The sequence below is a fragment of the Phymastichus coffea genome, unplaced genomic scaffold (genome assembly GCF_024137745.1).
Source record: "Phymastichus coffea isolate CEN01 unplaced genomic scaffold, Cenicafe_Pcof_1.1 PCOF00010, whole genome shotgun sequence".
NCBI lineage: Eukaryota > Metazoa > Arthropoda > Insecta > Hymenoptera > Eulophidae > Phymastichus > Phymastichus coffea.
Genome location: NW_026706821.1, coordinates 1017046 through 1030173, shown reverse-complemented (window position 1 = coordinate 1030173; position 13128 = coordinate 1017046). Strand labels below are relative to the sequence as shown.

General features: G+C 32.0%; 1 protein-coding gene across 1 annotated transcript in view; it reads left to right on the top strand.

Moving 5' to 3' along the window:
* The window catches only part of LOC131671547 (serine/threonine-protein kinase Pak), a 492626-nt gene that overhangs the window by 344554 nt on the left and 134944 nt on the right, over positions 1–13128 (top strand). The window lies entirely within an intron of this gene.

Below are 13128 nucleotides of genomic sequence, written 5' to 3'. Positions count from 1 at the left end.
CATTCAAAAACATTCAATCAAGTCAATCAGATAAAATATCAAACAAACTCTTATATTGCTTACTTAGCAACTTACTATCTTCTTGTCTGTTTATAGTGTTGTCAGATAAATTAATGTATATCATTTACGAAATCAGTCTCTTATAATAATTCGACTCTCTATCTAAAATTATTGTGTTATCCCAATCAAACGCATGCGAAGGATAATTTTTCAAATGCATCGGAATAGGAAGAGATTTTTCTATAAGTGTTTTACTATGTTCATCTATGCGTTTTTTTAAACTTCTCTTAGTTTGACCAATATACACAGAAGGGCAACTGTCACAACAAAATTTATATACTATATTTGTCTCATTCCATTTATCCGTTGCATCTTTGCTCAGTTTTATTATACTATCCAGCTTATGATTAATTAGTGGTATACAGTGAATATTAAATTTTTTCAAACTAGAGTTACATAAATGAAAAAATTTTTTTTTTTTTTATGAAAAGGTAACGGTAAAAATATTGATTTAATGTTCGTATTTTTTCTATTCTCATGAGTAGTAACACTATTACGGAAAATATGTTTACGAATACGATCAGATACACATGCATCAACAAATTTGTCAGGATAATCATTATCTCTTAAAATGCCCTTAACAATTTCAATATTTCTATCATGAAAAGTTGAATCAGACAATAATAAAGCTCTGTCAGTTAAATTATTTATTATTATTAATTATTAACTTTATTATTGTCTGATTCAACTTTTCATGATAGAAATATTGAAATTGTTAAGGGCATTTTAAGAGATAATGATTATCCTGACAAATTTGTTGATGCATGTGTATCTGATCGTATTCGTAAACATATTTTCCGTAATAGTGTTACTACTCATGAGAATAGAAAAAATACGAACATTAAATCAATATTTTTACCGTTACCTTTTCATAAAAAAAAAAAAAATTTTTTCATTTATGTAACTCTAGTTTGAAAAAATTTAATATTCACTGTATACCACTAATTAATCATAAGCTGGATAGTATAATAAAACTGGGCAAAGATGCAACGGATAAATAGAATGAGACAAATATAGTATATAAATTTCATTGTGACAGTTGCCCTTCTGTGTATATTGGTCAAACTAAGAGAAGTTTAAAAAAACGCATAGATGAACATAGTAAAACGCCTATAGAAAAATCTCTTCCTATTCCGATGCATTTGAAAAATTATCCTTCGCATGCGTTTGATTGGGATAACACAATAATTTTAGATAGAGAGTCGAATTATTATAAGAGACTGATTTCGTAAATGATATACATTAATTTATCTGACAATACTATAAACAGACAAGAAGATAGTAAGTTGCTAAGTAAGCAATATAAGAGTTTGTTTGATATTTTATCTGATTGACTTGATTGAATGTTTTTGAATGTTGTTTTGATGTGCAGTGATGTTGACTGTACCGGTTCTTCTCGACATATGAGAGGGGATACATTTAAGTGTGTATATATTTGTGATTTGTTTTGATATAAAAGGTAACAGACACCGGTCGGTTTGCATTATTTCATAGTTGTTGTCGGAGTTGCAATTTGAATATTTGTGTGAGAGAAAGTTAGAAGATGATTTTGATACTTTAATTTTTGTTAATTGGATTGTGATTGATAAATTGAGGTAAATGTTTGTTAGTTTGATTTTAAAAAAATTTTTTTATATATATTTGTTTTTGTAACCATTTTTTCATTTATTGTTAATAAAGATCTGATGAGGTTGGATATCTGCCAACGAAACATACGTGTCTAACCTAATATGAGTGTTTGATTTATTTTTACAACGGGTTGGCTCTCACAATTGGAATTAATTTTACTTAAATTTTACAATAGTAAAATATAAATTAACTCACCAAAATGCAAACAGCAGAATGAATAAAATGGATTTCAGTATCTATGGTGATAATCTATGACACCGCCACGTTGTATAGCCAAAGAAATTTTAAACTGTGGACGTTATAAAATACTATTAATTATCATTGTTTATTGATTTCCATATGATGTTAAAGATATAAATTCTATGCAATCAGTTAGCATGACGTAGAAAGTCCTATTTTTTTTATTTAAACATAAATCATGATTTCTAAGTAGTTACACAATTGTATACATCTAATTGATTTAATTTGACCATTTTTAGTAAAAACACTTAGATACAGCCTTTACCGTCCATTTTCTTGTTTTTTATTATCATTCTCATGTAAAAAAATATAAGAGGTAATAGTAAATTCAATTTCAAAACTTTTTCACATCTTATGTTTTTCCTGTAGAATGAATAGTTTGAGAGAAAAAAATTCATTTCAGTTTTGGTCGGTTCATTCATTTCGAAGAACCCATTGAAGGGAAAATGATTTTTTTTCTCTCTAACTATCTATTGTACAGGAAAAACATAAGACATAATAAAGTGTTTAAATTGAATTTACTATTACTCCTTTTTTTTTTGACATGAGAATGATAATAAAAAAAATGAAAATGGACGGTAAGACTCATGTCACTTTTTAGATATATTATCAGTACGAATAAATTTACCTGGAAGTTACAGATGATATAAGTTGACCTTGCACTTTAATGTTAATAAAATATGTAAAATCTCCACTTATGACAAAGGGACAATGTCCGGTCAATTCCAGAGAAAGCACTAAATAATTGATAATCAAAATTGACTATGAACTTTCAAGCACTAACAAATAATGTTATCTGGAAGTATAATTCACAAAGTCATTTATATCATGTTTATTTTGTTTGGAGGTACATTCATATAAAAAATACATTTACAACCAATGTTGCTGTTGAAATTGCAAAGCATATGCATGCAATGTGAAAAACTGAAATAAAGTTGCATAAACTGCAAGTTATGACGTACTACAAATCTTAATTGTAAAGATTGCTGAGAAGTGAGAAACTGAATTGGAAAATGTAGGTGTGATCAACTGATCTCTGATTCTCATGTACGTTTTTAATATAGGTTAATTAAATAGCACGTGTTGATGAAAAAAAAATTTGTTATACGTTTCATAAGATAATCGTTGGAGGGCGTTGTACCAGAGAATATAGAACGACGGTCGCTGCGCTCTTAATAGAAGGCCAATCCCTATGGGCGGCATGAAGCCGCTTTTTGAGCTCGGCTTAGTTCTTCCCCGTGGAGGCAGGCGGCGCTGATCGACAATCGTCGAGCGAGAGGGTAATACCGACGCTCCCTGCGGAGTCGGCAAATGCCATCCTTACCCACAAGCAATTAATATCGTATTGTTTATCACCTTCAATTAAGAGTTGCGCCGAAAGCCGATTATTAATGTCTAAGTAATTATCACAAGCGCTCAAACCTAAGCTACATCTCAAGCCCCCAAGAGGTAAGCAGCTTAAATATAACCGGCAATGATATACTCATGATGCAGAGGCGATAGCCGATGCGCTAAGGTTTTGGCTTCGCAAGCTCAAGATCGCGGGGTCGAGTCCTGCCGAAACTATTTTTTTTTTTTCATTAAAATTTTACTATATAGATATGAAAATACAACATCATAAGCATTTTTATTATTAAAGCAGAAAATAGACATTATAATAGCGTTTTAGAAATATACAATTTAACATATATTTATTGATGCTGCTCTTAGCTAATACTAATAATACTTATTTAAGTAACAACATCACTCTTTACGTTTTTCTCTTTATGAAGATTAATGACAATAAGTAATTACAAAATTATATAAATAATTTGGGCAACAAAAATTGAAGGTAAGCTAGTTCAAAAATATTTTGTAAAATATTTAAAAAAATTTTATTATCGTTCCCAACATATCACATATATACTTTTCACAATGAATGATAACTTATGACAAGGTAAGTTAAAGAGATGCATGCGTGATTAGCGTTAACTCTTAAAATGCATTTGTTTTAATAAAACCTGACATTCTGACATCCGTTAACATTACAGTATGAAATGATTATATGATAGTTAAATAAAATATTATTAGTATTACTCGATGGAAACCAGCGAGAAGGTGGCAGGTAATCTTCCATCGGGAAGTGATGGAATAGAGGATGGATTCAAAGGGTGTTAAAGTACTCAATGTTAGTAGAGTTGTTATTAGTTAGTCACAGTGTTTGTTATTCCCAATCATTTTCTTCGTTGAGCTTTTGCATTTTATCGTCAAATTTCATCATTTTTGGATCCGGTTTACCGTCATCAGCCATGTCTGAACGCTTTCTAATTGTTGAGTCACGATAATCTTTTGAATACCACTTCAGAAAATAGTCTATATGCAGAGTGACAAATGAATCTATTATAAAATCTTTATGTTCCGCGCATTCTTCACTGTGCCAGAATTCTTTGAATTTTTCATTAAAAGCGAGAGCTTTTTTAATAAATGCACTAATATACAAACGAATGTTCAATTGTTCAAATTTTAAATTGAATTCATCAACAAACAAAATATAGCATTCTAAAATTAATTTATAAAACTGTTCAGATGAAACTTTAAGGTTACCTAATTCATTCTGTGGAACATCATAAGCTTTCCAAAAGATTAAAAGATCACTTTCATTACAAAAATTACTATTGTCACGAGAAAGCGTTCGTATGCAATTTTTACAATTTTTGTATTTATGTAAACATTTATAAAGTAAATATCCTGCTACATATTTCTTGGCACAGTTTTCTAAAGTCACTTCAGCAAAAGATACTTCTTTAGCTTCTTCATCTGATTCCATTTCAAAACTATTACTATCATCGTAAAATTCGCTAAACATCCACGCGTCTAAACTGTCATTGGTTTGATGTAATATTTGTTGCTCGCTTAAAATAGCACTATCTTTGCTTTCTTTAATAATAGCTTTAAAATCGGTTAATAGATTGACGCGTTCGTCTTGTTCGCAATTAGCACCAGGAGAAGTGTAAAGTAAAGAAATAACTACCGCGTGTTGAAAATTTTTACATAATTGAAAAGCAGTTGGATTAAGATTACAGCCCGACAATGCCCTCATCATTGCATTAAAGTTTTCAAGAGGATCTTGATTTACTTTTCCTGTCAAAAAATATTGCCGATTTTCTTTTTTGAATTCTTCCCAAAGCATTAGCACGCTATTTATAGTTAATTGAGTATTATTGAAACAATCCGGTGATCTTTGAATGTTATTGGTTTTAAGGTTTATCATTTTTGTTTTTTTAATCCACTCGAGAGAAAATTTTAATTTTTCGACAACTACAGTGTTTTTTTCTGATAAACCACGCTTTAATGGATTACGGTCATAATGGTTCCGAGCATTTAAACAATCTAAAAGTGCGTTCATGTTAACAACAAAGTTAGCTGTAGTTAAAGTGTCTTTATCGGGTAATTCACCTGTCATAGCCCCAGTATTTAATGCTGCTCCGACAGACGCACTAAAAGTTTGCGCTGCTAATTTAACATTCATTTTTTGAAAATTATTGGGACTAATATGCCTATCTGTTAATTTAGGACATGCTTTTGCTTCCTTAGATTTCTCTAATTCGCGAAGCTGTTGTATTACGCGCCACGTCACTATATCATTATTATGTATTAAGAAATCATGGGTTAACAAATTGTTTCTCCAACATTTAGCTAAATGACACCAGTCGAAATTGAAAAAAATTTTACGATTATGCCTGACTATGAATGGATTTTCTTTAGTTATTTTGAGTAAATTTATTGCTTTTATATTGGTCTTTCCTTGGTCACAAACCATCATTCGAATTTTCAATCCCGTTTTTTCGACTGCATCGACGATATCGGAAATTATATGGTACAGTTTGTCACCAGGTACAGGACCAGATGAGAAACCGTAATAGATAGCTTGTTTCCAGTTAGAATTAATTCCGGTCAACATAGCGATTAAGACAGTATTAGCTAGTTCTGTAGTTCTACCGTGTTGCCCTAAATCAGTGAGCCCACTGATAAAATCCCCTTCCCTATTATACTGTACACCTGGTCTAATTGCCATTTCATCCCACATTAAAACGCATTCTCGTTTAAATTTATCCATCAATTCAGCGTTCACTCTAAGCAAATTCATTAAATTAAGATTAATACCTGGCGGTAAATGTAATTCATTGACCCATTCTTTTACCAATGATAAACAAGGGAGCGCGAGTTTTAGATCAAACTTTAAATGTTTGTAAGCTTTCGGAGATTTGTACCATATTCCTAAAGAAAAATATTTCTCATCATCGTCCCATTTACGCTTTTGATTTAGATGGTTAAATTGCATTTTCAAAAAAATCGCCCCATCTTTATTTAAATGTTGTTGTGCGCTTCCGAGAATTTCTGCTTTAGTCAGACATGGCTTTGATTGAGTATCTCTACGAATTTTTTGTAATAGTACTTTATTTTTCGACTCCAAACGAACATTTTGTATAATAAGTTTTTGACTGAATAGCGTGAGCTTTTTGTAATTTACTGCGCTACAATTTGCAAATTTTTTTTTAAATTTATTTAACGATCTTACAGCAGCAGGACTAAATTTTTGTTTTTTACTGGATTTTGTTTGTTGTAAACATTGTGTGTGCATATTTTGTTTTTTAATGTTAATGCGTTCATTAATAGTTTGATTTGTCGTCGAAGAGTTTTGATCTGGAAGATTAATTGAACACGAAACATCAGAAGCATTACAAGGGTTATTTACAGCTGAAAGTTTGTTAGTAAGATCTGCAATGAAGGAGTTTTGACTAGGAAGATTAATTGAAGAAAGAGACGAATCAATAGAACTGCAAGCATTATTTATAGCTACACTACTTTGAATTGAATTATCAGCGGCTATTTGATTAGTTACATGATTGCAAGTAGAAAACTCTTTCGGCTTACTTGTGGGCTTCAAACGCGGTTTCCCAACGCCATAAAAATTGAAATCTTTATCCTTGTCAAAGTGTAATCTGCAAACTCTCATATTCTTCAACTTAGCTATTTCTATGCCAATTGTTCCTGTGATTCTTTGCCATACTTCCAATCTACATTTCAAAAATAAAAAACCCATGCAAATATTTGTATGAAAAAATAAATACATCTACTCGTTCAAAAGGGATGCCCACTCTTCCCCTATACTGGGACATGCTCAAAAAACAAATACACACATTTGCTACTTTTCTATCCACGCAATTCTCGCTTTCAATTACTCATACGCTTACGAAAGAATTACGATTCTAATTTTACTTAATTTACGTACCGTCTTACTGGGAACGTAACAATGAAACATTGTTTAAGAGCCTTGTAAATGGTAAAATAGTTATATAATTCAATGCGAAGAAAAACGAATCAAGTATTTTACTACTCACAATTCGGGATTATTGATGGGAAAACAATGATAGGTTAAGTCCGGCCGATTATCCGGCGTGCACGTACACATCTGATAGGCACACCGCACTCTCGGCATGTTAAGTTTGTATCGACGCTGTTAATTAACAATTATTGTTTGTTGAAGTTTCCAGCAGGCTATCTCACACACCAACTATGAAACTTTCACTTAGTGCACTGCAAAACGGCGAGCTGAGACTAGTCATGGTACAAGTTCGCGAGATGACTAACGAGGTGAGTCGTAACGCGCCAAAACGGTGCATCGTCTGCATCCCTTTGAAATCGCTCAACACTTTCCCGCTATTTTCAGCTCGCGATTTTCATAAGATTCAAACTGCCGAATGTGTTGTTTAGAAATATATGCATGTGTATTATATAAATATAAGCACGATTACAAGTTGATAATTAAGATTTTACGCTTTATTTTAGAGAAAAGTGAATTTGGAACTTAACTTTCGTAGAGTTACTTTCGTGTTACTAGTGAACGCGTATGAAATTTGAAAATAGCGTTGAAAAATTAGCTCAACTAGTCTATAAAATCAGTTTGAATCCTTGAAAAAAAATTCAGCGTGGTCTTGAAATCTTTGTTTTTTTACGTGGAATATAGTTGCAGTATTTCAGATTATCATGTGGGAAATTGAAGAAATTAACATATTCAGTAGGGATCCACTTTAATAGTGAATTATATAACAATTTCTCGACTGCACTCATATTATTAAGTAGTTTCACAAATAGCCGCCAATGGTTATAAAAAAAAATTACTGTATCAACAATGTATGCGGAATATTCTTCTTCATTTTTTTATTCAAAAGTTAGATAAAGTCACTTTTAAAAGCAGTACATTTGCATTGTTATAGAGTAAAATAAATATAAAAATTGCACAATGAAAAAAAAATAGTTTCGGCAGGACTCGACCCCGCGATCTTGAGCTTGCGAAGCCAAAACCTTAGCGCATCGGCTATCGCCTCTGCATCATGAGTATATCATTGCCGGTTATATTTAAGCTGCTTACCCCTTGGGGGCTTGAGATGTAGCTTAGGTTTGAGCGCTTGTGATAATTACTTAGACATTAATAATCGGCTTTCGGCGCAACTCTTAATTGAAGGTGATAAACAATACGATATTAATTGCTTGTGGGTAAGGATGGCATTTGCCGACTCGGCAGGGAGCGTCGGTATTACCCTCTCGCTCGACGATTGTCGATCAGCGCCGCCTGCCTCCACGGGGAAGAACTAAGCCGAGCTCAAAAAGCGGCTTCATGCCGCCCATAGGGATTGGCCTTCTATTAAGAGCGCAGCGACCGTCGTTCTATATTCTCTGGTTTTACATTAGATGCAGCAGCAGACAGCACTTATAGTATATCTGTCATTTATATTATATACATACATAGGGGAGGGCGCTTTAAAATTGATGTAGCAGTAGTCAGCTTTTATATATATAAAAATACATTTTATTTCACTTGAAATTTTAGAACTCATTATACTTATTACACGTAACATCTCGCGAATATGTTTACATGATAAGCTTTAAGAAATATTAGAATGTTAAAAAATGTACAAACTTAACGTATTTTAGTACTAATATTTTAATACATTACATGAATTTTCAGTCTGGCTTTTACTTTTCTTAAAACAAAACTATACTTAATATTTGCTTATAAGTTATCAGTCTGATCCTTAAGTAAAATTATCTATCAAGAAGGTGATTTTAACAATATAATAATTTAATGTGAAAGGATGTTGAGATGTTAAGTGGTCGAATAATAATTTTTCATCATTTCTTAGAATCAAAATTTCTAAATAATTTAAAAGACAAACTTCAAATATAAAAAAATGAACATATTTGAATATGCATGAAATATCGTTAGACGTAAGTTAAAAATGTAGTAGTATGAAAAAAAGAAAGTGTCATTAGACAGAACAATTGTTTTCAAAATTTCTTAGAATGAGAAATTTTAGAAAAGACGAATGTCAATACGAAGTATCAATAAGAAAATTGAATGTCATAAAACCGAAGTTAAAAATGTAGTAGGAAGTAGAAAAAGAAAGTGTCATCAGATAGAAGTTATTGCTCGTGTCCTCGTTTCGGAGTCTTTACACCACGAGCAATTTGTGCAGCTATCATTGATGCACCATTATCAACTGGAACGACAGCGCTGTCATCTCTGCATACAATTGTAACCTTTCCTGAATCTAAAAATCATAAAAATGAATTTATAATCAACTTTTTTTATAGCACGAAAAGAAATGAATAGCAGTATGAATTTTTTTTTTCTTACCGGATATATCCACTTCACCAACCACTTTTACTCTAACTCCTTTTTCCAAGTTCAGATTTGTTAAATTGACGATGCGAATGTTAATCTTGTATATTCCGTCAGTGATAGCTCCACACCCATAAACTTCATTTTTGAATTTGTTGTCAGCTTTGAAGAATTTTACCTTAACATACCCTTCCAAACCTAGAAAAATAAAAATTTTAAGTGTGTATATACATATAGTTTTCTGTGCCAAATCAAATTCATGTGGCCTTTATCGTCCATTTTCATTTTTTTTATTATCATTCTCATGTTAAAATAAAAAAATAAGAGGTAATAGTAAATTCGATTTCAAAACTTTTTTGTATCTAATGTTTTTCCCATAGAATAAATGGTTAGAGAGAAAAAAATTCATTTCCCTTTCAATGGGTTCTTCGAAATGAATGAACTGACCAAAACTGAAATGAATTTTTTTCTCTCTAACTATTTGTTCTACAGGAAAAACATAAGATATGAAAAAGTTTTGAAATTGAATTTACAATTACCTCTTTTTTTTTTTGACATGAGAATGATAATAAAAAAAATCAAAATGGACGGTAAAGGCCGCATCAAAGAATTTTCTCAAAAAATGTTCAATGTTTTTATTAACATTCTCATGTAAAAAAAAAAGAGGTAATAGTAAATAAACTATAGTACTTACACACTAATCCTTTTGCTTTTCCTACATCTTCAAAGGAAGTTTCAACAGGCTCAGCATTTGTCTTGCCGTCGATCTGGTCATGAGTCCCAATACACTGAATTGTAGTTCCATCTTTTATCAATAACTCGAAAGGCACCAATTTTTGTTCTGCTTTATAAAAATTCATAAGGACAGCTTTCGTTACTGCACCTTCAACATGCAAAATCTGGAAATATAAATAATATATTCAACATTAGTATGTTATAATGCATTATAGTAATAACAAATTAATAAATTTGTAAACTTACCTTGCCAACAGCGATCTGTTCAACATATTTTTGGATCAGCGTCTGTCCCCAGATTAAACAAACAATCCGTTTGGAACTGCCATTGTTCAACACAAGTTTGAACAAATGATATTTGACCTTACTTCCAACAACAGACGGAGCATGAACTTCGTCGACATACCCTACGACTTTTCTGCAAAAAAAAAAAAAAAGATTATAAAAAAAACATGAAAAACATCATAATTTTAAAACAAAATTAAAAGGCAATCCATTTCCTTACGTTGTTTCATCTTCGTCTCGTCTGTCGTGAACATCGGTTGATTGCATTCGCTGGCCATAATAACTGTATAAAAATCAATGTATATGCATTTTATGAATAAAAAAATATTTTTAGTTCTCAAAATTCAACACGCGGTTTGCAACTTCATATTATAACCTAAATAAGCGAATACGTATTATTCATCATCATATTATAACAATGCATGCAAATTATTACGATAAAAATAAATAACACCGCAATAAAATGCATATAAATTTATCGACGTTTAAAAAAAAAATTAACATAAAAAATTCAACTCCAAATGTTAACACGTGAGTTAACCTCATTACCCGAACATATCAAAAAGATAGCGAATAATATAAGACATAACTTAAAAATAATTTATGTACTTTTGACTTTCGTAATAACACTTACCTTACATTGAATTATCGGACTGATAAAGACTAAAAATCAGCAGATGGAAGTAGGTGATTAACCGAATAAATTTTTCCACAGCACCGAGGATGTCAATGGCAAGACAATACATTGACCGGATTTGTACATTGACCGGATATGACCTCTACCCTTTCTTTTCCCACTTCACTCTTACACGCATGTGCTGCCAATGTACAAACATACACACACACACACTACTACTTACCACAGCATATAACGTCACGTTCTCAGCCAATCAGCTTACGAATAAGACGCGCTCACTCATGAGTCTCAGCCAATCAGATCACGAATAAAACGCGTTCACTCATCACTCATCTCCTTTTAGAAGTAGGATAAAAGAAATTTAATTTTTTTTTACGCTTAGTTTTAGTTTTTTTGTGATTTACTACGTCCCTAGACATTTTAAAACGAAGCGTAAAAAAAAGTTAAATTCCTTTATTTTTTTAATGCGCTAAAAAACCGAAAAAAAAATTTTTCTTTATTTCTTTATTTTGACTTTATTTTCGTATACTTGGGCACAAAATGAAACTTTTTTCTCCTTGGCATTTTTTTCCAAAACGTACGCAAGTGGAAGTAATTGAGGATTGAAAAAAAAGGTTATTTTTTTACAAAAAACGCCGTAACTCGGTTAAAAAACATCGGATAGAACCCCGCGGGGGCTAATTTTAAAGAGAAAGATATTACCCTCCGAACCCCTCCTGTCGATTTGCCCTCCACCGCCTGGTTCTAAATTGGCATTGATTTAAGTCGTGGTTAAAAAAATTGAAATTTTTTCAATCAGTTTTTTTACTGTAAAAAACACATATTTTCATTTTTAAGTCTCTGCACGTCTTAAATGGAAGCTTTTGCAATTACCTTTAAAATGCCTTGCTGTTTTTTGTGATACGATGATTTCCGACCGAGATACAAAACTTTCAAGTTTGCCTAATTTTGAGGTAAGCATGGCAAAAGTGATTGACGGGCAGTGTATATAGTTATTGATATAAATTTTTTAATTAATGACCATTTTAATCTTGCTTCCATTTTTCCATTTTAAGTTATGTCTAGTATGGAAATGATGCCGACTGAGATACAACAACAGAAGGAAGGCAGAGATCACATCAGAATTGTTTACAGCAAACCAAAATGCAGAAACAAATATGACCTCAACCAACTCGTTCGCAATACGGTTCGGAAGCTACAATGAAACGGCAGTGATGCAAACTCCGTTGCAAAGGCATTCTCATTCACCATTGAGATGGTCAAGTCGCGAGCCTGAACAAAAAAACGTTCGGTATTAACGCGGAAGACCACATAGACGTATAGATTATGTACGGCAACAACCCGAAAATATATAAGATTATCACAGGCCGACAAAATTTAAAAAATGGAAAAATCCAGAAACCAGACAGTACGTTCCCAAAGGTTTTTAGTGCGCTGAAACCGAATCTGACCGCAGAATTGCTCCATCATACTAGGTTGTCGAGAAATCCTAACCTAAAAGTTCAAAAAACACGATTTTTCACTATATTTCGCATAGTATTACGTAGTAAGCCAATTTTATTTTAAAAAACGAGTAATGCTATCTTAAAGTACTAATCTTACCCTTCAAAACCCTTTTTCAGATTTAAAAAATCTTCTTTTTCCATCGAGATATCGTAGATTGAATTTGAGTGATTTAGTGATTTCGTTACAGCATGAAATAGTTGCTAATTTCCGAATAAGGAGTTATAGTGTAATTATATGTTTTTTGGGTCACTGAATTCAAATTTAACGTCAGAATGACTCTATAATCTCAATTCCCTTAACCCTAGAGCCCCATAACCTGCGACGCTGTAACTCCTGACCGTCATACTCCAAAGTCCTTAACTCTTGAGCCCTT